At 51.3% G+C, this 19781-nt stretch overlaps 39 non-coding genes and 16 pseudogenes across 39 annotated transcripts; all 55 read left to right on the forward strand.

Moving 5' to 3' along the window:
• Window positions 1-3117: 3117 nt before the first annotated feature.
• On the forward strand, window positions 3118-3236 carry LOC139836274 (5S ribosomal RNA). The gene has a single exon (XR_011752972.1). It is a non-coding gene; the product is annotated as a 5S ribosomal RNA (ribosomal RNA).
• A 188-nt stretch (window positions 3237-3424) lies between these two features.
• Window positions 3425-3543, forward strand: LOC139837222 (5S ribosomal RNA). Its single transcript, XR_011753714.1, has one exon. It is a non-coding gene; the product is annotated as a 5S ribosomal RNA (ribosomal RNA).
• Window positions 3544-3731: 188 nt separating this feature from the next.
• On the forward strand, window positions 3732-3851 carry LOC139837128 (5S ribosomal RNA; annotated as a pseudogene).
• Window positions 3852-4037: 186 nt separating this feature from the next.
• On the forward strand, window positions 4038-4156 carry LOC139836448 (5S ribosomal RNA). Its single transcript, XR_011753152.1, has one exon. It is a non-coding gene; the product is annotated as a 5S ribosomal RNA (ribosomal RNA).
• A 187-nt stretch (window positions 4157-4343) lies between these two features.
• LOC139837102 (5S ribosomal RNA) lies at window positions 4344-4461 on the forward strand (annotated as a pseudogene).
• A 187-nt stretch (window positions 4462-4648) lies between these two features.
• LOC139836789 (5S ribosomal RNA) lies at window positions 4649-4767 on the forward strand. Its single transcript, XR_011753504.1, has one exon. It is a non-coding gene; the product is annotated as a 5S ribosomal RNA (ribosomal RNA).
• A 186-nt stretch (window positions 4768-4953) lies between these two features.
• Window positions 4954-5071, forward strand: LOC139836887 (5S ribosomal RNA). Its single transcript, XR_011753608.1, has one exon. It is a non-coding gene; the product is annotated as a 5S ribosomal RNA (ribosomal RNA).
• Window positions 5072-5259: 188 nt separating this feature from the next.
• LOC139837329 (5S ribosomal RNA) lies at window positions 5260-5378 on the forward strand. The gene has a single exon (XR_011753821.1). It is a non-coding gene; the product is annotated as a 5S ribosomal RNA (ribosomal RNA).
• A 191-nt stretch (window positions 5379-5569) lies between these two features.
• On the forward strand, window positions 5570-5689 carry LOC139836731 (5S ribosomal RNA). The gene has a single exon (XR_011753443.1). It is a non-coding gene; the product is annotated as a 5S ribosomal RNA (ribosomal RNA).
• Window positions 5690-5877: 188 nt separating this feature from the next.
• LOC139837075 (5S ribosomal RNA) lies at window positions 5878-5996 on the forward strand (annotated as a pseudogene).
• Window positions 5997-6182: 186 nt separating this feature from the next.
• Window positions 6183-6299, forward strand: LOC139836963 (5S ribosomal RNA). The gene has a single exon (XR_011753688.1). It is a non-coding gene; the product is annotated as a 5S ribosomal RNA (ribosomal RNA).
• A 190-nt stretch (window positions 6300-6489) lies between these two features.
• On the forward strand, window positions 6490-6605 carry LOC139836862 (5S ribosomal RNA). Its single transcript, XR_011753581.1, has one exon. It is a non-coding gene; the product is annotated as a 5S ribosomal RNA (ribosomal RNA).
• Window positions 6606-6789: 184 nt separating this feature from the next.
• LOC139836758 (5S ribosomal RNA) lies at window positions 6790-6909 on the forward strand. The gene has a single exon (XR_011753470.1). It is a non-coding gene; the product is annotated as a 5S ribosomal RNA (ribosomal RNA).
• Window positions 6910-7096: 187 nt separating this feature from the next.
• Window positions 7097-7215, forward strand: LOC139837146 (5S ribosomal RNA; annotated as a pseudogene).
• A 188-nt stretch (window positions 7216-7403) lies between these two features.
• On the forward strand, window positions 7404-7522 carry LOC139836348 (5S ribosomal RNA). Its single transcript, XR_011753046.1, has one exon. It is a non-coding gene; the product is annotated as a 5S ribosomal RNA (ribosomal RNA).
• Window positions 7523-7709: 187 nt separating this feature from the next.
• On the forward strand, window positions 7710-7832 carry LOC139836993 (5S ribosomal RNA; annotated as a pseudogene).
• A 187-nt stretch (window positions 7833-8019) lies between these two features.
• On the forward strand, window positions 8020-8138 carry LOC139837308 (5S ribosomal RNA). Its single transcript, XR_011753799.1, has one exon. It is a non-coding gene; the product is annotated as a 5S ribosomal RNA (ribosomal RNA).
• Window positions 8139-8325: 187 nt separating this feature from the next.
• On the forward strand, window positions 8326-8445 carry LOC139836679 (5S ribosomal RNA). The gene has a single exon (XR_011753390.1). It is a non-coding gene; the product is annotated as a 5S ribosomal RNA (ribosomal RNA).
• A 187-nt stretch (window positions 8446-8632) lies between these two features.
• On the forward strand, window positions 8633-8752 carry LOC139836601 (5S ribosomal RNA). Its single transcript, XR_011753305.1, has one exon. It is a non-coding gene; the product is annotated as a 5S ribosomal RNA (ribosomal RNA).
• Window positions 8753-8940: 188 nt separating this feature from the next.
• On the forward strand, window positions 8941-9059 carry LOC139837024 (5S ribosomal RNA; annotated as a pseudogene).
• A 186-nt stretch (window positions 9060-9245) lies between these two features.
• Window positions 9246-9360, forward strand: LOC139837091 (5S ribosomal RNA; annotated as a pseudogene).
• Window positions 9361-9547: 187 nt separating this feature from the next.
• On the forward strand, window positions 9548-9664 carry LOC139836989 (5S ribosomal RNA; annotated as a pseudogene).
• Window positions 9665-9850: 186 nt separating this feature from the next.
• LOC139837106 (5S ribosomal RNA) lies at window positions 9851-9968 on the forward strand (annotated as a pseudogene).
• A 176-nt stretch (window positions 9969-10144) lies between these two features.
• Window positions 10145-10263, forward strand: LOC139836272 (5S ribosomal RNA). The gene has a single exon (XR_011752970.1). It is a non-coding gene; the product is annotated as a 5S ribosomal RNA (ribosomal RNA).
• Window positions 10264-10451: 188 nt separating this feature from the next.
• Window positions 10452-10568, forward strand: LOC139836727 (5S ribosomal RNA). Its single transcript, XR_011753439.1, has one exon. It is a non-coding gene; the product is annotated as a 5S ribosomal RNA (ribosomal RNA).
• Window positions 10569-10755: 187 nt separating this feature from the next.
• LOC139836497 (5S ribosomal RNA) lies at window positions 10756-10874 on the forward strand. Its single transcript, XR_011753201.1, has one exon. It is a non-coding gene; the product is annotated as a 5S ribosomal RNA (ribosomal RNA).
• Window positions 10875-11063: 189 nt separating this feature from the next.
• LOC139837027 (5S ribosomal RNA) lies at window positions 11064-11180 on the forward strand (annotated as a pseudogene).
• Window positions 11181-11370: 190 nt separating this feature from the next.
• LOC139836525 (5S ribosomal RNA) lies at window positions 11371-11488 on the forward strand. Its single transcript, XR_011753230.1, has one exon. It is a non-coding gene; the product is annotated as a 5S ribosomal RNA (ribosomal RNA).
• Window positions 11489-11676: 188 nt separating this feature from the next.
• Window positions 11677-11795, forward strand: LOC139837412 (5S ribosomal RNA). Its single transcript, XR_011753905.1, has one exon. It is a non-coding gene; the product is annotated as a 5S ribosomal RNA (ribosomal RNA).
• Window positions 11796-11983: 188 nt separating this feature from the next.
• LOC139836921 (5S ribosomal RNA) lies at window positions 11984-12102 on the forward strand. Its single transcript, XR_011753643.1, has one exon. It is a non-coding gene; the product is annotated as a 5S ribosomal RNA (ribosomal RNA).
• Window positions 12103-12290: 188 nt separating this feature from the next.
• LOC139837310 (5S ribosomal RNA) lies at window positions 12291-12409 on the forward strand. The gene has a single exon (XR_011753801.1). It is a non-coding gene; the product is annotated as a 5S ribosomal RNA (ribosomal RNA).
• Window positions 12410-12601: 192 nt separating this feature from the next.
• Window positions 12602-12720, forward strand: LOC139837421 (5S ribosomal RNA). Its single transcript, XR_011753914.1, has one exon. It is a non-coding gene; the product is annotated as a 5S ribosomal RNA (ribosomal RNA).
• Window positions 12721-12907: 187 nt separating this feature from the next.
• LOC139837094 (5S ribosomal RNA) lies at window positions 12908-13026 on the forward strand (annotated as a pseudogene).
• A 188-nt stretch (window positions 13027-13214) lies between these two features.
• On the forward strand, window positions 13215-13333 carry LOC139836776 (5S ribosomal RNA). Its single transcript, XR_011753488.1, has one exon. It is a non-coding gene; the product is annotated as a 5S ribosomal RNA (ribosomal RNA).
• Window positions 13334-13521: 188 nt separating this feature from the next.
• Window positions 13522-13637, forward strand: LOC139836773 (5S ribosomal RNA). Its single transcript, XR_011753485.1, has one exon. It is a non-coding gene; the product is annotated as a 5S ribosomal RNA (ribosomal RNA).
• A 189-nt stretch (window positions 13638-13826) lies between these two features.
• Window positions 13827-13945, forward strand: LOC139837419 (5S ribosomal RNA). The gene has a single exon (XR_011753912.1). It is a non-coding gene; the product is annotated as a 5S ribosomal RNA (ribosomal RNA).
• A 188-nt stretch (window positions 13946-14133) lies between these two features.
• Window positions 14134-14252, forward strand: LOC139837223 (5S ribosomal RNA). The gene has a single exon (XR_011753715.1). It is a non-coding gene; the product is annotated as a 5S ribosomal RNA (ribosomal RNA).
• Window positions 14253-14440: 188 nt separating this feature from the next.
• On the forward strand, window positions 14441-14558 carry LOC139836400 (5S ribosomal RNA). The gene has a single exon (XR_011753100.1). It is a non-coding gene; the product is annotated as a 5S ribosomal RNA (ribosomal RNA).
• Window positions 14559-14742: 184 nt separating this feature from the next.
• On the forward strand, window positions 14743-14861 carry LOC139836777 (5S ribosomal RNA). Its single transcript, XR_011753489.1, has one exon. It is a non-coding gene; the product is annotated as a 5S ribosomal RNA (ribosomal RNA).
• A 188-nt stretch (window positions 14862-15049) lies between these two features.
• Window positions 15050-15166, forward strand: LOC139836931 (5S ribosomal RNA). Its single transcript, XR_011753653.1, has one exon. It is a non-coding gene; the product is annotated as a 5S ribosomal RNA (ribosomal RNA).
• Window positions 15167-15354: 188 nt separating this feature from the next.
• On the forward strand, window positions 15355-15472 carry LOC139836891 (5S ribosomal RNA). Its single transcript, XR_011753612.1, has one exon. It is a non-coding gene; the product is annotated as a 5S ribosomal RNA (ribosomal RNA).
• Window positions 15473-15659: 187 nt separating this feature from the next.
• LOC139836948 (5S ribosomal RNA) lies at window positions 15660-15776 on the forward strand. The gene has a single exon (XR_011753671.1). It is a non-coding gene; the product is annotated as a 5S ribosomal RNA (ribosomal RNA).
• Window positions 15777-15962: 186 nt separating this feature from the next.
• Window positions 15963-16080, forward strand: LOC139836957 (5S ribosomal RNA). The gene has a single exon (XR_011753681.1). It is a non-coding gene; the product is annotated as a 5S ribosomal RNA (ribosomal RNA).
• A 186-nt stretch (window positions 16081-16266) lies between these two features.
• On the forward strand, window positions 16267-16386 carry LOC139837164 (5S ribosomal RNA; annotated as a pseudogene).
• A 188-nt stretch (window positions 16387-16574) lies between these two features.
• Window positions 16575-16690, forward strand: LOC139836467 (5S ribosomal RNA). The gene has a single exon (XR_011753171.1). It is a non-coding gene; the product is annotated as a 5S ribosomal RNA (ribosomal RNA).
• Window positions 16691-16880: 190 nt separating this feature from the next.
• LOC139836738 (5S ribosomal RNA) lies at window positions 16881-17001 on the forward strand. The gene has a single exon (XR_011753450.1). It is a non-coding gene; the product is annotated as a 5S ribosomal RNA (ribosomal RNA).
• A 188-nt stretch (window positions 17002-17189) lies between these two features.
• Window positions 17190-17308, forward strand: LOC139836790 (5S ribosomal RNA). The gene has a single exon (XR_011753505.1). It is a non-coding gene; the product is annotated as a 5S ribosomal RNA (ribosomal RNA).
• A 186-nt stretch (window positions 17309-17494) lies between these two features.
• On the forward strand, window positions 17495-17611 carry LOC139837168 (5S ribosomal RNA; annotated as a pseudogene).
• Window positions 17612-17797: 186 nt separating this feature from the next.
• Window positions 17798-17917, forward strand: LOC139836796 (5S ribosomal RNA). Its single transcript, XR_011753511.1, has one exon. It is a non-coding gene; the product is annotated as a 5S ribosomal RNA (ribosomal RNA).
• A 188-nt stretch (window positions 17918-18105) lies between these two features.
• LOC139836867 (5S ribosomal RNA) lies at window positions 18106-18221 on the forward strand. The gene has a single exon (XR_011753587.1). It is a non-coding gene; the product is annotated as a 5S ribosomal RNA (ribosomal RNA).
• A 189-nt stretch (window positions 18222-18410) lies between these two features.
• LOC139837077 (5S ribosomal RNA) lies at window positions 18411-18525 on the forward strand (annotated as a pseudogene).
• A 189-nt stretch (window positions 18526-18714) lies between these two features.
• Window positions 18715-18831, forward strand: LOC139837013 (5S ribosomal RNA; annotated as a pseudogene).
• A 184-nt stretch (window positions 18832-19015) lies between these two features.
• On the forward strand, window positions 19016-19135 carry LOC139836744 (5S ribosomal RNA). Its single transcript, XR_011753456.1, has one exon. It is a non-coding gene; the product is annotated as a 5S ribosomal RNA (ribosomal RNA).
• Window positions 19136-19321: 186 nt separating this feature from the next.
• On the forward strand, window positions 19322-19438 carry LOC139837031 (5S ribosomal RNA; annotated as a pseudogene).
• A 186-nt stretch (window positions 19439-19624) lies between these two features.
• LOC139836753 (5S ribosomal RNA) lies at window positions 19625-19744 on the forward strand. Its single transcript, XR_011753465.1, has one exon. It is a non-coding gene; the product is annotated as a 5S ribosomal RNA (ribosomal RNA).
• Window positions 19745-19781: the final 37 nt, after the last annotated feature.

Consider the following 19781-nt stretch of genomic DNA (forward strand, 5'->3'; position numbering starts at 1 on the left):
TTAGGACCTGCCCATGGCTGCGATCCGGTTTTTTGCCTCTCCTGCTGCCGCCGGCCTCGTAGTTTTCCGCACAAAGCAACTTGTCGCGGACCGTACCTTCGATCCGGAAAATCTTCTCTTCTTTTGTTATTCCGGTTATCCCGGTGTTGTTCGTGGCGCAGCTGTTCCGCTCACGGTTGCCTTTGCCGAGCTGCGTTGGGTCTCCCAACGCATAGCTATCAGCCACACGTATCATCTCTCGCCAACGTTGTCGGCATGTTCCGCTGCAACTTTTGCCACAGCGGTGAACCTCTTTCGCATCCATCGCTAAACCAAGCAATGGCTTGTGCCTCGATTACCCCTTCACAGAGTTCCTTGTAGTGTTCCACCGTGCCGTATAATCCCGGTCTGTTTCGTTCGGGCGCCGTGCACGCACAGAGCAAGTTGCCGCGGCCTGTTTGGCCTCCGATAGGTGCCGCTGAAATTGCTCACAAAACCCTCCTCAAAATCCAGCCAGCCATTTATGCTTCCTGCGGCAAGTTGTTTAGCCGATTCTTGCCGGTCCAACCAAAAACGATGGTATGATCCTCACGGCCCAACGCCGGGTTTCCTCCTCCGCTACGGTTCCTCCACCGCCTGCAACGTATACTGCGGTCACGTAATCCGCGAGCCAATCTTCCGGCTTCGTGGTGCCATCATATGTCTTTGTGTCACGGGGCAACATAAAGTTGCGAACTGGTGGTTTTTCTTTCATGATCCTTGGGCCAAAGCACTTTGGACCTGGAGGACCTTCCTCCTCGATCATTTCTGACAAGTACACTCTATCTAGACGGTGCCTCGCATCCCGTTCCGGTAAGTATCTCTCTCCCAGGCGTTCTCCCAATGGGTTCCGGTATGCTGCCGGTCTTGTAGAATCAGCTTCATCATAACATTCCGGCACCGCGGCCCTTGCCTCGCCGGTACCTTTGGGGGATCCATTTCCTCCTCATCGTACGCTGCCCTTGCAGCTCGATAGTTTTGCCCGGTCTCATATCTACCGGCATGATTGTTTCCGCATAGCCTCGGCGTAGCCTCGCTCGCCCCTTGGCTTTTTCTACCGGCATCATGTTGCCCGGCTTGTTGCTTTCCGGCAAGAACCGGATCGTACACAGTCATCTGCTGCGCATTCACTTCTTTTTCTCTCCTTCTATCCGGATGGGGGGACGATGCCTGCCCATGGGACTTGCTACCGCATTCTTTGTCGAACGCGCGGATTTTGAGGCCGCCGCCTTGTTCAGCTTAGCCGGCTGCTCGGCCGTTCTGCTGCTCAATAGTTTCCAGCAGCTCTCTAACACGCTCTTCTTGTTTTGCCAACGCCTCTCCGAAAAGCGACTCGCATAGCTCTCAAAGAGCTTTAGCAGCTTTTATAGTTTTATCCGGGCTGCTATACTTAGGTTTTTCCACGATGCTAACAGATGCAGAGGCACTCTTGCCGGTAAGAATCTCTTTGCGCAAATCTTGATCTAGGTTGCGAGCTTTTAGCCGGTTTTCCAGCATCCCGGCAGCATGCGCGCTAACGAAGCAAAGCCATGGGCACCGTTATACTCACGTACGGTTAGGTTCAGCTCGCGCCGCGCCCGACGATGTCCTTGCCGCTCTCGAGCATCTTCGGCGCTGCGCCTCCAGCTCCGCCCGAGCCGCTGCCGGTCGATGTTCTCGCGCGATGGGGGTGGCGAGGACGTTCATCGCCGCTTGGAGCGGTGTCTCCGGTGGCGCGGATGATGCTCCCACTGCGCCACACGCTCGCGCTCCAGCGGTGGCTTAGCCGCACGGGTCGAAACCGCGCGACCAGCATCTTCTGCCGCAGCTTCCTTTCCTGCACCAGCCACACCGGTCATCATTACCTCGACGCTGCCGGCGGCGCGGCCAGCACAGAGCCATCTTGGCGGGTCCGGTGCCACCAGCACCGGCGAGAGGCGCTGGCGCACGGGGACGGTGCCGAAGTAGACGCGGTGGCTGCCGAACTCGATGATGCGGCCGTTCTTGGGGAAGACGCCGCCGTTGGCGAAGCAGCCCGCGTTGTCGTTGATGAAGTCCATGGCGTAGATGCGCTGCACCAACGCGGACACCGTACGCTCGCCGGAGATCTCGAGGATGCCCGCCCGAATGTGAACTCCATCAAGCGCCACTTCATGCCCCACGGTGGGCGCCAACTGTCGTCGTGGTGAACGAGCAGATGCCATAGGATGGCTTAGATTGGGGCCGAATGGACGCAAGAGGATTCGGGGGAGGGTTTGTGATCAGGTGGGAAGAGATTCCGGATGGTTTCCTCAAGAACTTGGCCAAGGCCAGAGGTTGAAGAAGAAAGACACAAGGAAGAACTCCCTCTAGATCACCATGTTCATTGATGCACACAAGTTACAGGCTCTGCCTACATACATACACGCGTGCCCGTGAAGAAGGGCTGCCCCCTCTCCTTATATAGGGGAGAGGGTGGCTTACAGTGCAAGAAACCCTAATGGCATCTTTGACTGGACAAACTACTTTACAAGGCTACTGTACAAAGCTACTTTAATCATAGATGACACCGGGGTCTTCTTTAATCAGGGAGGCTGACGTCCTCTGGCTTCTTTCTTCGTCATCTTCTTCTTTATCGTCTGCCCTTCGTTTAAAGCTACTTTGCTTAGCTCATCTTTGTCTCCTAGCTCTGGAAAGGATCTTTGACCAGCTTTGCCGACAAGCCCTTCCTACCGGTGGCCCGGTACCTTTTCTATCCGGTTCCGGTATCCCTCTTATGAGGATACCGGTTTAGCCTGTTCAGCCAAACGCCTATCTTAGACTCCGGCATGAACATCTAACCGGTATCCTGACGGCTCAAACCATCCGGTTTGGCATGCCTTTGGCATACCGGGGGTCATCCACCCAACAACTAGGATGGGTGACCTCCTGGGAAGTCCTCGTGTTGCATCCCTCCTTTTTTGCGTCACGCGGCGACATTCATGGTGAAGTTAGGACGATATTTTTTTGCGGGCACTCGTGCTCGGCTATTGGTGATGGGAAACGGTGGTGCGGATGAAAAAGAGGATGGACATGGTACAAAATAGAGCAGACAAAGAGTGGGAGGAGCAAGCATAAGGGAAAATAAGTGCATAACATGTCGGATGCGATCATACCAGCACTAAACCACCGGATCCCATCAGAACTTCGAAGTTAAGCGTGCTTGGGCGAGAGTAGTACTAGGATGGGTGACCTCCTGGGAAGTCCTCGTGTTGCATCCCTCCTTTTTTGCGTCACGCGGCGACATTCATGGTGAAGTTAGGACGATATTTTTTTGCTGGCACTCGTGCTCGGCTATTGGTGATGGGAAACGGTGGTGCGGATGAAAAAGAGGATGGACATGGTACAAAATAGAGCAGACAAAGAGCGGGAGGAGCAAGCATAAGGGAAAATGAGTGCATAACATGTCGGATGCGATCATACCAGCACTAAAGCACCGGATCCCATCAGAACTCCGAAGTTAAGCGTGCTTGGGCGAGAGTAGTACTAGGATGGGTGACCTCCTGGGAAGTCCTCGTGTTGCATCCCCCCTTTTTTGCGTCACGCGGCGACATTCATGGTGAAGTTAGGACGATATTTTTTTGCGGGCACTCGTGCTCGGCTATTGGTGATGGGAAACGGTGGTGCGGATGAAAAAGAGGATGGACATGGTACAAAATATAGCAGACAAAGAGCGGGAGGAGCAAGCATAAGGGAAAATGAGTGCATAACATGTCGGATGCGATCATACCAAAGACTAAAGCACGGATCCCATCGTAACTCCGAAGTTAAGCGTGCTTGGGCGAGAGTAGTACTAGGATGGGTGACCTCCACGGGAAGTCCTCGTGCTGCATCCCTCCTTTTGCGCCACGCGGCGACATTCATGGTGAAGTTAGGACGATATTTTTTTGCGGACACTCGTGCTCGGCTATTGGTGATGGGAAACGGTGGTGCGGATGAAAAAGAGGATGGACATGGTACAAAATAGAGCAGACAAAGAGCGGGAGGAGCAAGCATAAGGGAAAATGAGTGCATAACATGTCGGATGCGATCATACCAGCACTAAACCACCGGATCCCATCAGAACTCTGTCGTTAAGCGTGCTTGGGCGAGAGTAGTACTAGGATGGGTGACCTCCTGGGAAGTCCTCGTGTTGCATCCCTCCTTTTTTGAGTCACGGGCGACATTCATGGTGAAGTTAGGACGATATTTTTTTGCGGGCACTCGTGCTCGGCTATTGGTGATGGGAAACGGTGGTGCGGATGAAAAAGAGGATGGACATGGTACAAAATAGAGCAGACAAAGAGCGGGAGGAGCAAGCATAAGGGAAAATGAGTGCATAACATGTCGGATGCGATCATACTCAAAGATTAAAGCACCGGATCCCATCGAACTCCGGTTAAGCGTGCTTGGGCGAGAGTAGTACTAGGATGGGTGACCTCCCGGGAAGTCCTCGTGTCGCAGCCCTCCTTTTTTGCGTCACGCGGCGACATTCATGGTGAAGTTAGGACGATATTTTTTTGCGGGCACTCGTGCTCGGCTATTGGTGATGGGAAACGGTGGTGCGGATAAAAAGAGGATGGACATGGTACAAAATAGAGCAGACAAAGAGCGGGAGGAGCAAGCATAAGGGAAAATGAGTGCATAACATGTCGGATGCGATCATACCAAAGCACTAAAGCACCGGATCCCATCGAACTCCGAAGTTAAGCGTGCTTGGGCGAGAGTAGTACTAGGATGGGTGACCTCCGGGAAGTCCTCGTGTTGCATCCCTCCTTTTTGCGTCACGCGGCGACATTCATGGTGAAGTTAGGACGATATTTTTTGCGGGCACTCGTGCTCGGCTATTGGTGATGGGAAACGGTGGTGCGGATGAAAAAGAGGATGGACATGGTACAAAATAGAGCAGACAAAGAGCGGGAGGAGCAAGCATAAGGGAAAATGAGTGCATAACATGTCGGATGCGATCATACCAACACTAAAGCACCGGATCCCATCGTAACTCGAAGTTAAGCGTGCTTGGGCGAGAGTAGTACTAGGATGGGTGACCTCACGGGAAGTCCTCGTGTTGCATCCCTCCTTTTTTGCGTCACGCGGCGACATTCATGGTGAAGTTAGGACGATATTTTTTTGCGGGCACTCGTGCTCGGCTATTGGTGATGGGAAACGGTGGTGAGGATGAAAAAGAGGATGGACATGGTACAAAATAGAGCAGACAAAGAGCGGGAGGAGCAAGCATAAGGGAAAATGAGTGCATAACATGTCGGATGCGATCATACCAGCACTAAAGCACCGGATCCCATCAGAACTCCGAAGTTAAGCGTGCTTGGGCGAGAGTAGTACTGGGATGGGTGACCTCCTGGGAAGTCCCCGTGTTGCATCCCTCCTTTTTTGCGTCACGCGGCGACATTCATGGTGAAGTTAGGACGATATTTTTTTGCGGGCACTCGTGCTCGGCTATTGGTGATGGGAAACGGTGGTGCGGATGAAAATGAGGAAGGACCTGGTACAAAATAGAAGCGGAGACAAAGAGCGGGAGGAGCAAGCATAAGGGAAAATGAGTGCATAACATGTCGGATGCGATCATACCAAAGATTAACGCACCGGATCCCATCAGAACTCCGAAGTTAAGCGTGCTTGGGCGAGAGTAGTACTAGGATGGGTGACCTCTTGGGAAGTCCTCGTGTTGCATCCCTCCTTTTTTGCGTCACGCGGCGACATTCATGGTGAAGTTAGGACGATATTTTTTTGCGGGCACTCGTGCTCGGCTATTGGTGATGGGAAACGGTGGTGCGGATGAAAAAGAGGATGGACATGGTACAAAATAGAGCAGACAAAGAGCGGGAGGAGCAAGCATAAGGGAAAATGAGTGCATAACATGTCGGATGCGATCATACCAAAGACTAAAGCACCGGATCCCATCGAACTCCGGGTTAAGCGTGCTTGGGCGAGAGTAGTACTAGGATGGGTGACCTCCCTGGGAAGTCCTCGTATTGCATCCCTCCTTTTGCGTCACGCGGCGACATTCATGGTGAAGTTAGGACGATATTTTTTGCGGGCACTCGTGCTCGGCTATTGGTGATGGGAAACGGTGGTGCGGATGAAAAAGAGGATGGACATGGTACAAAATAGAGCAGACAAAAGTGCGGGAGGAGCAAGCATAAGGGAAAATGAGTGCATAACATGTCGGATCCGATCATACCAAGACTAAAGCACCGGATCCCATCGAACTCCGGGTTAAGCGTGCTTGGGCGAGAGTAGTACTAGGATGGGTGACCTCCTGGGAAGTCCTCGTGTTGCATCCCTCCTTTTTTGCGTCACGCGGGGACATTCATGGTGAAGTTAGGACGATATTTTTTTGCGGGCACTCGTGCTCGGCTATTGGTGATGGGAAACGGTGGTGCGGATGAAAAAAGAGGATGGACATGGTACAAAATAGAGCAGCATAAAGAGCGGGAGGAGCAAGCATAAGGGAAAATGAGTGCATAACATGTTGGATGCGATCATACCAGCACTAAAGCACCGGATCCCATCGAACTCCGGGTTAAGCGTGCTTGGGCGAGAGTAGTACTAGGATGGGTGACCTCCTGGAAGTCCTCGTGTTGCATCCTCCTTTTGCGTCACGCGGCGACATTCATGGTGAAGTTAGGACGATATTTTTTGCGGGCACTCGTGCTCGGCTATTGGTGATGGGAAACGGTGGTGCGGATGAAAAAGAGGATGGACATGGTACAAAATAGAGCAGACAAAGAGCGGGAGGAGCAAGCATAAGGGAAAATGAGTGCATAACATGTCGGATGCGATCATACCAGCACTAAAGCACCGGATCCCATCATAACTCCGAAGTTAAGCTTGCTTGGGCGAGAGTAGTACTAGGATGGGTGACCTCCTGAGGAAGTCCTCGTGTTGCATCCCTCCTTTTGCGTCCACGCGGCGACATTCATGGTGAAGTTAGGACGATATTTTTTTGCGGGCACTCGTGCTCGGCTATTGGTGATGGGAAACGGTGGTGAGGATGAAAAAGAGGATGGACATGGTACAAAATAGAGCAGACAAAGAGCGGGAGGAGCAAGCATAAGGGAAAATGAGTGCATAACATGTCGGATGCGATCATACCAGCACTAAAGCACCGGATCCCATCACAACTCCGAAGTTAAGCGTGATTGGGCGAGAGTAGTACTAGGATTGGTTCACTCCGGGTTTGTCCTCGTGTTGCATCCCTCCTTTTTTGCGTCACGCGGCGACATTCATGGTGAAGTTAGGACGATATTTTTTTGCGGGCACTCGTGCTCGGCTATTGGTGATGGGAAACGGTGGTGCGGATGAAAAAGAGGATGGACATGGTACAAAATAGAGCAGACAAAGAGCGGGAGGAGCAAGCATAAGGGAAAATGAGTGCATAACATGTCGGATGCGATCATACAAGCACTAAAGCACCGGATCCCATCAGAACTCCGAAGTTAAGCGTGCTTGGGCGAGAGTAGTACTAGGATGGGTGACCTCTTGGGAAGTCCTCGTGTTGCATCCCTCCTTTTTGCGTCACGCGGCGACATTCATGGTGAAGTTAGGACGATATTTTTTTGCGGGCACTCGTGCTCGGCTATTGGTGATGGGAAACGGTGGTGCAGATGAAAAAGAGGATGGACATGGTACAAAATAGAGCAGATAAAGAGCGGGAGGAGCAAGCATAAGGGAAAATGAGTGCATAACATGTCGGATGCGATCATACCAAAGCACTAAAGCACCGGATCCCATCGAGAACTCCGAAGTTAAGCCTGCTAGGGCGCGAGTAGTACTAGGATGGGTGACCTCCTGGGAACTCCTCGTGTTGGTACACTCTTTCCGTCCCACACGCGGGTACTATCTTGGTGAAGTTAGGACGATATTTTTTTGCGGGCACTCGTGCTCGGCTATTGGTGATGGGAAACGGTGGTGCGGATGAAAAAGAGGATGGACATGGTACAAAATAGAACAGACAAAGAGCGGGAGGAGCAAGCATAAGGGAAAATGAGTGCATAACATGTCGGATGCGATCATACCAGCACTAAAGCACCGGATCCCATCAGAACTCCGAAGTTAAGCGTGCTTGGGCGAGAGTAGTACTAGGATGGGTGACCTCTTGGGAAGTCCTCGTGTTGCATCCCTCCTTTTTTGCGTCACGCGGCGACATTCATGGTGAAGTTAGGACGATATTTTTTTGTGGCACTCGTGCTCGGCTATTGGTGATGGGAAACGGTGGTGCGGATGAAAAAGAGGATGGACATGGTACAAAATAGAGCAGACAAAGAGCGGGAGGAGCAAGCATAAGGGAAAATGAGTGCATAACATGTCGGATGCGATCATACCAAAGCACTAAAGCACCGGATCCCATCGAACTCCGAAGTTAAGCGTGCTTGGGCGAGAGTAGTACTAGGATGGGTGACCTCCCGGGAAGTCCTCGTGTTGCATCCCTCCTTTTTTGCGCCACGCGGCGACATTCATGGTGAAGTTAGGACGATATTTTTTGCGGGCACTCGTGCTCGGCTATTGGTGATGGCACACGGTGGTGCGGATGAAACAGAGGTTGTAAATGTTACAAAAGCGAGCTGACACACAGAGGGAGGTGCAAGCATAAGGGAAAATGAGTGCATAACATGTCGGATGCGATCATACCAAAGCACTAAAGCACCGGATCCCATCGAACTCCGAAGTTAAGCGTGCTTGGGCGAGAGTAGTACTAGGATGGGTGACCTCCTGGGAAGTCCTCGTGTTGCATCCCTCCTTTTTGCGTCACGCGGGGACTCTCCTGGTGAAGTTAGGACGATATTTTTTTGCGGGCACTCGTGCTCGGCTATTGGTGATGGGAAACGGTGGTGCGGATGAAAAAGAGGATGGACATGGTACAAAATAGAAGCGGATAAAGAGCGGGAGGAGCAAGCATAAGGGAAAATGAGTGCATAACATGTTGGATGCGATCATACCAAAGACTAAAGCACCGGATCCCATCGTAACTCGAAGTTAAGCGTGCTTGGGCGAGTGTAGTACTAGGATGGGTGACCTCCTGGGAAGTCCTCGTGTTGCATCCCTCCTTTTGCGCCACGCGGCGACATTCATGGTGAAGTTAGGACGATATTTTTTTGCGGGCACTCGTGCTCGGCTATTGGTGATGGGAAACGGTGGTGCGGATGAAAAAGAGGATGGACATGGTACAAAATAGAGCAGATAAAGAGCGGGAGGAGCAAGCATAAGGGAAAATGAGTGCATAACATGTCGGATGCGATCATACCAAAGCACTAAAGCACCGGATCCCATCGAACTCCGGTTAAGCGTGCTTGGGCGAGTAGTACTAGGATGGGTGACCTCCGGGAAGTCCTCGTGTTGCATCCCTCCTTTTGCGTCACGCGGCGACATTCATGGTGAAGTTAGGACGATATTTTTTTTGCGGGCACTCGTGCTCGGCTATTGGTGATGGGAAACGGTGGTGCGGATGAAAAAGAGGATGGACATGGTACAAAATAGAGCAGACAAAGAGCGGGAGGAGCAAGCATAAGGGAAAATGAGTGCATAACATGTCGGATGAGATCATACCAGCACTAAAGCACCGGATCCCATCGTAACTCCGGGTTAAGCGTGCTTGGGCGAGAGTAGTACTAGGATGGGTGACCTCCGGGAAGTCCTCGTGTTGCATCCCTCCTTTTGCGTCACGCGGCGACATTCATGGTGAAGTTAGGACGATATTTTTTTGCGGGCACTCGTGCTCGGCTATTGGTGATGGGAAACGGTGGTGTGGATGAAAAAGAGGATGGACATGGTACAAAATAGAGCAGACAAAGAGCGGGAGGAGCAAGCATAAGGGAAAATGAGTGCATAACATGTCGGATGCGATCATACCTCAAAGACTAAAGCACCGGATCCCATCGAACTCCGGTTAAGCGTGCTTGGGCGAGAGTAGTACTAGGATGGGTGACCTCCGGGAAGTCCTCGTGTTGCATCCCTCCTTTTTTGCGTCACGCGGCGACATTCATGGTGAATTTTTTGCGGGCACTCGTGCTCGGCTATTGGTGATGGGAAACGGTGGTGCGGATGAAAAAGAGGATGGACATGGTACAAAATAGAAGCGGACAAAGAGCGGGAGGAGCAAGCATAAGGGAAAACGAGTGCATAACATGTCGGATGCGATCATACCAGCACTAAAGCACCGGATCCCATCAGAACTCCGAAGTTAAGCGTGCTTGGGCGAGGGTAGTACTAGGATGGGTGACTTCCTCGGAAGTCCTCGTGTTGCATCCCTCCTTTTTTGCGTCACGCGGCGACATTCATGGTGAAGTTAGGACGATATTTTTTTGCGGGCACTCGTGCTCGGCTATTGGTGATGGGAAACGGTGGTGCGGATGAAAAAGAGGATGGACATGGTACAAAATAGAGCAGACAAAGAGCGGGAGGAGCAAGCATAAGGGAAAATGAGTGCATAACATGTCGGATGCGATCATACCGGCACTAAAGCACCGGATCCCATCGAACTCCAAAGTTAAGCGTGCTTGGGCGAGAGTAGTACTAGGATGGGTGACCTCCGGGAAGTCCTCGTGTTGCATCCCTCCTTTTTGCGTCACGCGGCGACATTCATGGTGAAGTTAGGACGATATTTTTTTGCGGGCACTCGTGCTCGGCTATTGGTGATGGGAAACGGTGGTGCGGATGAAAAAGAGGATGGACATGGTACAAAATAGAGCAGACAAAGAGCGGGAGGAGCAAGCATAAGGGAAAATGAGTGCATAACATGTCGGATGCGATCATACCAGCACTAAAGCACCGGATCCCATCAGAACTACGAAGTTAAGCGTGCTTGGGCGAGAGTAGTACTAGGATGGGTGACCTCACAGGAAGTCCTCGTGTTGCATCCCTCCTTTTTGCGCCACGCGGCGACATTCATGGTGAAGTTAGGACGATATTTTTTTGCGGGCACTCGTGCTCGGCTATTGGTGATGGGAAACGGTGGTGCGGATGAAAAAGAGGATGGACATGGTACAATATAGAAGCGGGACAAAGAGCGGGAGGAGCAAGCATAAGGGAAAATGAGTGCATAACATGTCGGATGCGATCATACCAAAGACTAAAGCACCGGATCCCATCGAACTTCGGTTAAGCGTGCTTGGGCGAGAGTAGTACTAGGATGGGTGACCTCCTGGGAAGTCCTCGTGTTGCATCCTCGCCTTTTTTTGCGTCACGCGGCGACATTCATGCTGCAGTTAGCACGATAATTTTTTGCTGGCACTCGTGCTCGGCTATTGGTGATGGGAAACGGTGGTGCGGATGAAAAAGAGGATGGACATGGTACAAAATAGAGCAGACAAAGAGCGGGAGGAGCAAGCATAAGGGAAAATGAGTGCATAACATGTCGGATGCGATCATACCAACACTAAAGCACCGGATCCCATCTGAACTCCGAAGTTAAGCGTGCTTGGGCGAGAGTAGTACTAGGATGGGTGACCTCCTGGAAGTCCTCGTGTTGCATCCCTCCTTTTTTGCGTCACGCGGCGACATTCATGGTGAAGTTAGGACGATATTTTTTTGCGGGCACTCGTGCTCGGCTATTGGTGATGGGAAACGGTGGTGCGGATGAAAAAGAGGATGGACATGGTACAAAATATAGCAGACAAAGAGCGGGAGGTGCAAGCATAAGGGAAAATGAGTGCATAACATGTCGGATGCGATCATACCAGCACTAAAGCACCGGATCCCATCAGAACTCCGAAGTTAAGCGTGCTTGGGTGAGAGTAGTACTAGGATGGGTGACCTCCTGGGAAGTCCTCGTGTTGCATCCCTCCTTTTTTGCGTCACGCGGCGACATTCATGGTGAAGTTAGGACGATATTTTTTTGCGGGCACTCGTGCTCGGCTATTGGTGATGGGAAACGGTGGTGCGGATGAAAAAGAGGATGGACATGGTACAAAATAGAGCAGATAAAGAGCGGGAGGAGCAAGCATAAGGGAAAATGAGTGCATAACATGTCGGATGCGATCATACCAGCACTAAAGAACCGGATACCTTCCTAACTCCGAAGTTAATATATCTTGGGCGAGAGTAGTACTAGGATGGGTGACCTCACGGGAAGTCCTCGTGTTGCATCCCTCCATTTTTGCGTCACGCGGCGACATTCATGGTGAAGTTAGGACGATATTTTTTTGCGGGCACTCGTGCTCGGCTATTGGTGATGGGAAACGGTGGTGCGGATGAAAAAGAGGATGGACATGGTACAAAATAGAGCAGACAAAGAGCGGGAGGAGCAAGCATAAGGGAAAATGAGTGCATAACATGTCGGATGCGATCATACCAGCACTAAAGCACCGGATCCCATCAGAACTCCGAAGTTAAGCGTGCTTGGGCGAGAGTAGTACTAGGATGGGTGACCTCCTGAGAAGTCCTCGTGTTGCATCCCTCCTTTTTTGCGTCACGCGGCGACATTCATGGTGAAGTTAGGACGATATTTTTTTGCGGGCACTCGTGCTCGGCTATTGGTGATGGGAAACGGTGAAAGGTGCGGATGAAAAAGAGGATGGACATGGTACAAAATAGAGAAGACAAAGAGCGGGAGGAGCAAGCATAAGGGAAAATGAGTGCATAACATGTCGGATGCGATCATACCAGCACTAAAGCACCGGATCCCATCAGAACTCCGATGTTAAGCGTGCTTGGGCGAGAGTAGTACTAGGATGGGTGACCTCCTGGGAAGTCCTCGTGTTGCATCCCTCCTTTTTTGCGTCACGCGGCGACATTCATGGTGAAGTTAGGACGAAATTTTTTGCGGGCACTCGTGCTCGGCTATTGGTGATGGGAAACGGTGGTGCGGATGAAAAAGAGGATGGACATGGTACAAAATAGAGGAGACAAAGAGCGGGAGGAGCAAGCATAAGGGAAAATGAGTGCATAACATGTCGGATGCGATCGTACATCCACTAAAGCACAGGATCACAACATAACTCCGAAGTTAAGCGTGCTTGGGCGAGAGGAGTACTAGGATGGGTGACCTCCGGGGAAGTCCTCGTGTTGCATCCCTCCTTTTGTGCGTCACGCGGCGACATTCATGGTGAAGTTAGGACGATATTTTTTTGCGGGCACTCGTGCTCGGCTATTGGTGATGGGAAACGGTGGTGCGGATGAAAAAGAGGATGGACATGGTACAAAATAGAGCAGACAAAGAGCGGGAGGAGCAAGCATAAGGGAAAATGAGTGCATAACATGTCGGATGCGATCATACCAAAGACTAAAGCACCGGATCCCATCGAACTCCGAAGTTAAGCGTGCTTGGGCGAGAGTAGTACTAGGATGGGTGACCTCCTGGGAAGTCCTCGTGTTGCATCCCTCCTTTTTTGCGTCACGCGGCGACATTCATGGTGAAGTTAGGACGATATTTTTTTGCGGGCACTCGTGCTCGGCTATTGGTGATGGGAAACAGTGGTGCGGATGAAAAAGAGGATGGACATGGTACAAAATAGAGCAGACAAAGAGCGGGAGGAGCAAGCATAAGGGAAAATGAGTGCATAACATGTCGGATGCGATCATACCAGCACTAAAGCACCGGATCCCATCGAACTCCGAAGTTAAGCGTGCTTGGGCGAGTAGTACTAGGATGGGTGACCTCCTGGGAAGTCCTCGTGTCGCCTACCGGCTTTATTGCGCCCCGCCGCGACCTTCATGGTGAAGTTAGGACGATATTTTTTTGCGGGCACTCGTGCTCGGCTATTGGTGATGGGAAACGGTGGTGCGGATGAAAAAGAGGATGGACATGGTACAAAATAGAGCGAGATAAAGAGCGGGAGGAGCAAGCATAAGGGAAAATGAGTGCATAACATGTCGGATGCGATCATACCAGCACTAAAGCACCGGATCCCATCAGAACTTCGAAGTTAAGCGTGCTTGGGCGAGAGTAGTACTAGGATGGGTGACCTCCTGGGAAGTCCTCGTGTTGCATCCCGCCTTTTTTGCGTCACGCGGCGACATTCATGGTGAAGTTAGGACGATATTTTTTTGCGGGCACTCGTGCTCGGCTATTGGTGATGGGAAACGGTGGTGCGGATGAAAAAGAGGATGGACATGGTACAAAATATAGCGCATAAAGAGCGGGAGGTGCAAGCATAAGGGAAAATGAGTGCATAACATGTCGGATGCGATCATACCAGCACTAAAGCACCGGATCCCATCAGAACTCCGAAGTTAAGCGTGCTTGGGCGAGAGTAGTACTAGGATGGGTGACCTCCTGGGAAGTCCTCGTGTTGCATCCCTCCTTTTTTTCGTCACGCGGCGACATTCATGGTGAAGTTAGGACGATATTTTTTTGCGGGCACTCGTGCTCGGCTATTGGTGATGGGAAACGGTGGTGCGGATGAAAAAGAGGATGGACATGGTACAAAATATAGCAGACAAAGAGCGGGAGGTGCAAGCATAAGGGAAAATGAGTGCATAACATGTCGGATGCGATCATACCAGCACTAAAGCACCGGATCCCATCAGAACTCCGAAGTTAAGCGTGCTTGGGCGAGAGTAGTACTAGGATGGGTGACCTCCGGGAAGTCCTCGTGTTGCATCCTCCTTTTGCGTCACGCGGCGACATTCATGGTGAAGTTAGGACGATATTTTTTTGCGACACTCGTGCTCGGCTATTGGTGATGGGAAACGGTGGTGCAGATGAAAAAGAGGATGGACATGGTACAAAATAGAGCAGACAAAGAGCGGGAGGAGCAAGCATAAGGGAAAATGAGTGCATAACATGTCGGATGCGATCATACCAAAGACTAAAGCACCGGATCCCATCGAACTCCGAAGTTAAGCGTGCTTGGGCGAGAGTAGTACTAGGATGGGTGACCTCCTGGGAAGTCCTCGTGTTGCATCCCTCCTTTTTTGCGTCACGCGGCGACATTCATGGTGAAGTTAGGACGATATTTTTTTGCGGGCACTCGTGCTCGGCTATTGGTGATGGGAAACGGTGGTGCGGATGAAAAAGAGGATGGACATGGTACAAAATAGAGGAGACAAAGAGCGGGAGGAGCAAGCATAAGGGAAAATGAGTGCATAACATGTCGGATGCGATCATACCAGCACTAAAGCACCGGATCCCATCGAACTCCGGGTTAAGCGTGCTTGGGCGAGAGTAGTACTAGGTTGGGTGACCTCCATGGTAGTCCTCGTGTTGCATCCCTCCTTTTTTGCGTCACGCGGCGACATTCATGGTGAAGTTAGGACGATATTTTTTTGCGGGCACTCGTGCTCGGCTATTGGTGATGGGAAACGGTGGTGCGGATGAAAAAGAGGATGGACATGGTACAAAATAGAGCAGACAAAGAGCGGGAGGAGCAAGCATAAGGGAAAATGAGTGCATAACATGTCGGATGCGATCATACCAAAGACTAAAGCACCGGATCCCATCGAACTCCGAAGTTAAGCGTGCTTGGGCGAGAGTAGTACTAGGATGGGTGACCTCCGGGAAGTCCTCGTGTTGCATCCCTCCTTTTTTGCGTCACGCGGCGACATTCATGGTGAAGTTAGGACGATATTTTTTGCGGGCACTCGTGCTCGGCTATTGGTGATGGGAAACGGTGGTGCGGATGAAAAAGAGGATGGACATGGTACAAAATAGAGCAGACAAAGAGCGGGAGGAGCAAGCATAAGGGAAAATGAGTGCATAACATGTCGGATGCGATCAAACCAAAGCACTAAAGCACCGGATCCCATCGAACTCCGAAGTTAAGCGTGCTTGGGCGAGTAGTACTAGGATGGGTGACCTCCTGGAAGTCCTCGTGTTGCATCCTCCTTTTTTGCGTCACGCGGCGACATTCATGGTGAAGTTAGGACGATATTTTTTGCGGGCACTCGTGCTCGGCTATTGGTGATGGGAAACGGTGGTGCGGATGAAAAAGAGGATGGACATGGTACAAAATAGAGCAGACAAAGAGCGGGAGGAGCAAGCATAAGGGAAAATGAGTGCATAACATGTCGGATGCGATCATACCAGCACTAAAGCACCGGATCCCATCGTAACTTCGGTTAAGCGTGCTTGGGCGAGAGTAGTACTAGGATGGGTGACCTCCCCGGGAAGTCCTCGTGTTGCATCCCGCCTTTTTGCGCCACGCGGCGACATTCATGGTGAAGTTAGGACGATATTTTTTTGCGGCACTCGTGCTCGGCTATTGGTGATGGGAAACGGTGGTGCGGATGAAAAAGAGGATGGACCTGCTGCAAAATAGAGCACACAACGAGCCGGAGGAGCAAGCATAAGGGAAAAAGTGTTCATAACATGTCGCTTGCGATAATCCAAGCACTAACGCACCGGTTCCGATCAAAACTCCGAAGTTAAGCGTGCTTGGGCGAGAGTAGTACTAGGATGGGTGACCTCCCCGGGAAGTCCTCGTGTAGCATCCCGCCTACTTCGCCTCACGCGGCGACATTCAGGTATAACTTAGGCCGATATTATCTTGCGGGCTCTCGTGCTCGGCTATTGGTGATGGGAAACGGTGGTGCGGATGAAAAAGAGGATGGACATGGTACAAAATAGAGCAGACAAAGAGCGGGAGGAGCAAGCATAAGGGAAAATGAGTGCATAACATGTCTGATGCGATCATACCAGCACTAAAGCACCGGATCCCATCAGAACTCCGAAGTTAAGCGTGCTTGGGCGAGAGTACTAGGATGGGTGACCTCCTGGGAAGTCCTCGTGTTGCATCCCTCCTTTTTTAGCGTCACGCGGGCGACATTCATGGTGAAGTTAGGACGATATTTTTTTGCGGGCACTCGTGCTCGGCTATTGGTGATGGGAAACGGTGGTGCGGATGAAAAAGAGGATGGACATGGTACAAAATATAGCAGACAAAGAGCGGGAGGTGCAAGCATAAGGGAAAATGAGTGCATAACATGTCGGATGCGATCATACTCAAAGACTAAAGCACCGGATCCCATCAGAACTCCGAAGTTAAGCGTGCTTGGGCGAGAGTAGTACTAGGATGGGTGACCTCCTGGGAAGTCCTCGTGTTGCATCCCTCCTTTTTTGCGTCACGCGGCGACATTCATGGTGAAGTTAGGACGATATTTTTTTGCGGGCACTCGTGCTCGGCTATTGGTGATGGGAAACGGTGGTGCGGATGAAAAAGAGGATGGACATGGTACAAAATAGAGCAGACAAAGAGCGGGAGGAGCAAGCATAAGGGAAAATGAGTGCATAACATGTCGGATGCGATCATACCAAAGCACTAAAGCACCGGATCCCATCGAACTCCGAAGTTAAGCGTGCTTGGGCGAGAGTAGTACTAGGATGGGTGACCTCCGGGAAGTCCTCGTGTTGCATCCCTCCTTTTGCGTCACGCGGCGACATTCATGGTGAAGTTAGGACGATATTTTTTTGCGGGCACTCGTGCTCGGCTATTGGTGATGGGAAACGGTGGTGCGGATGAAAAAGAGGATGGACATGGTACAAAATAGAGGAGACAAAGAGCGGGAGGAGCAAGCATAAGGGAAAATGAGTGCATAACATGTCGGATGCGATCATACCAAAGACTAAAGCACCGGATCCCATCAACTCCGGTTAAGCGTGCTTGGGCGAGAGTAGTACTAGGATGGGTGACCTCCTCGGGAAGTCCTCGTGTTGCATCCCTCCTTTTTTGCGCCACGCGGCGACATTCATGGTGAAGTTAGGACGATATTTTTTGCGGGCACTCGTGCTCGGCTATTGGTGATGGGAAACGGTGGTGCGGATGAAAAAGAGGATGGACATGGTACAAAATAGAGCAGACAAAGAGCGGGAGGAGCAAGCATAAGGAAAATGAGTGCATAACATGTCGGATGCGATCATACCAGCACTAAAGCAACGGATCCCATCGTAACTCCCGAAGTTAAGCGTGCTTGGGCGTGAGTAGTACTAGGATGGGTGACCTCCTGGGAAGTCCTCGTGTTGCATCCCTCCTATTTAGCGCCACCCGGCGACATTCATGGTGAAGTTAGGACGATATTTTTTTGCGGGCACTCGTGCTCGGCTATTGGTGATGGGAAACGGTGGTGCGGATGAAAAAGAGGATGGACATGGTACAAAATAGAGCAGACAAAGAGCGGGAGGAGCAAGCATAAGGGAAAATGAGTGCATAACATGTCGGATGCGATCATACCAGCACTAAAGCACCGGATCCCATCGAACTCCGGGTTAAGCGTGCTTGGGCGAGAGTAGTACTAGGATGGGTGACCTCCGGGAAGTCCTCGTGTTGCATCCCTCCTTTTTTGCGTCACGCGGCGACATTCATGGTGAAGTTAGGGACGATATTTTTTTGCGGGCACTCGTGCTCGGCTATTGGTGATGGGAAACGGTGGTGCGGATGAAAAAGAGGATGGACATGGTACAAAATAGAGCAGACAAAGAGCGGGAGGAGCAAGCATAAGGGAAAATGAGTGCATAACATGTCGGATGCGATCATACCAAGACTAAAGCACCGGATCCCATCGAACTTCGGGTTAAGCGTGCTTGGGCGAGTAGTACTAGGATGGGTGACCTCCTGGGAAGTCCTCGTGTTGCATCCCGCTTTTTTGCGTCACGCGGCGACATTCATGGTGAAGTTAGGACGATATTTTTTTATGCGGGCACTCGTGCTCGGCTATTGGTGATGGGAAACGGTGGTGCGGATGAAAAAGAGGATGGACATGGTACAAAATAGAGCAGATAAAGAGCGGGAGGAGCAAGCATAAGGGAAAATGAGTGCATAACATGTCGGATGCGATCATACCAAAGACAAAGCACCGGATCCCATCGAACTCCGGGTTAAGCGTGCTTGGGCGAGAGTAGTACTAGGATGGGTGACCTCCTGGGAAGTCCTCGTGTTGCATCCCTCCTTTTGCGCCACGCGGCGACATTCATGGTGAAGTTAGGACGATATTTTTTTGCGGGCACTCGTGCTCGGCTATTGGTGATGGGAAACGGTGGTGCGGATGAAAAAGAGGATGGACATGGTACAAAATATAGCAGACAAAGAGCGGAGGTGCAAGCATAAGGAAAATGAGTGCATAACATGTCGGATGCGATCATACCAAAGCACTAAAGCACCGGATCCCATCGAACTCCGAAGTTAAGCGTGCTTGGGCGAGAGTAGTACTAGGATGGGTGACCTCACTGGAAGTCCTCGTGTTGCATCCCTCCTTTTGCGTCACGCGGCGACATTCATGGTGAAGTTAGGACGATATTTTTTTGCGGGCACTCGTGCTCGGCTATTGGTGATGGGAAACGGTGGTGCGGATGAAAAAGAGGATGGACATGGTACAAAATAGAGCGTATAAAGAGCGGGAGGAGCAAGCATAAGGGAAAATGAGTGCATAACATGTCGGATGCGATCATACCAAGACAAAAGCACCGGATCCCATCGAACTCCGGTTAAGCGTGCTTGGGCGAGAGTAGTACTAGGATGGGTGACCTCCCCGGGAAGTCCTCGTGTTGCATCCCTCCTTTTGCGTCACGCGGCGACATTCATGGTGAAGTTAGGACGATATTTTTTTGCGGGCACTCGTGCTCGGCTATTGGTGATGGGAAACGGTGGTGCGGATGAAAAAGAGGATGGACATGGTACAAAATAGAGCGGACAAAGAGCGGGAGGAGCAAGCATAAGGGAAAATGAGTGCATAACATGTCGGATGCGATCATACCAAAGCACTAAAGCACCGGATCCCATCAGAACTCCGGGTTAAGCGTGCTTGGGCGAGAGTAGTACTAGGATGGGTGACCTCCTGGGAATTCCTCGTGTTGCATCCCTCCTTTTTTGCGTCACGCGGCGACATTCATGGTGAAG

This window comes from Lolium perenne, chromosome 2, assembly GCF_019359855.2.
Source record: "Lolium perenne isolate Kyuss_39 chromosome 2, Kyuss_2.0, whole genome shotgun sequence".
NCBI classification, from domain to species: Eukaryota; Viridiplantae; Streptophyta; class Magnoliopsida; order Poales; family Poaceae; genus Lolium; species Lolium perenne.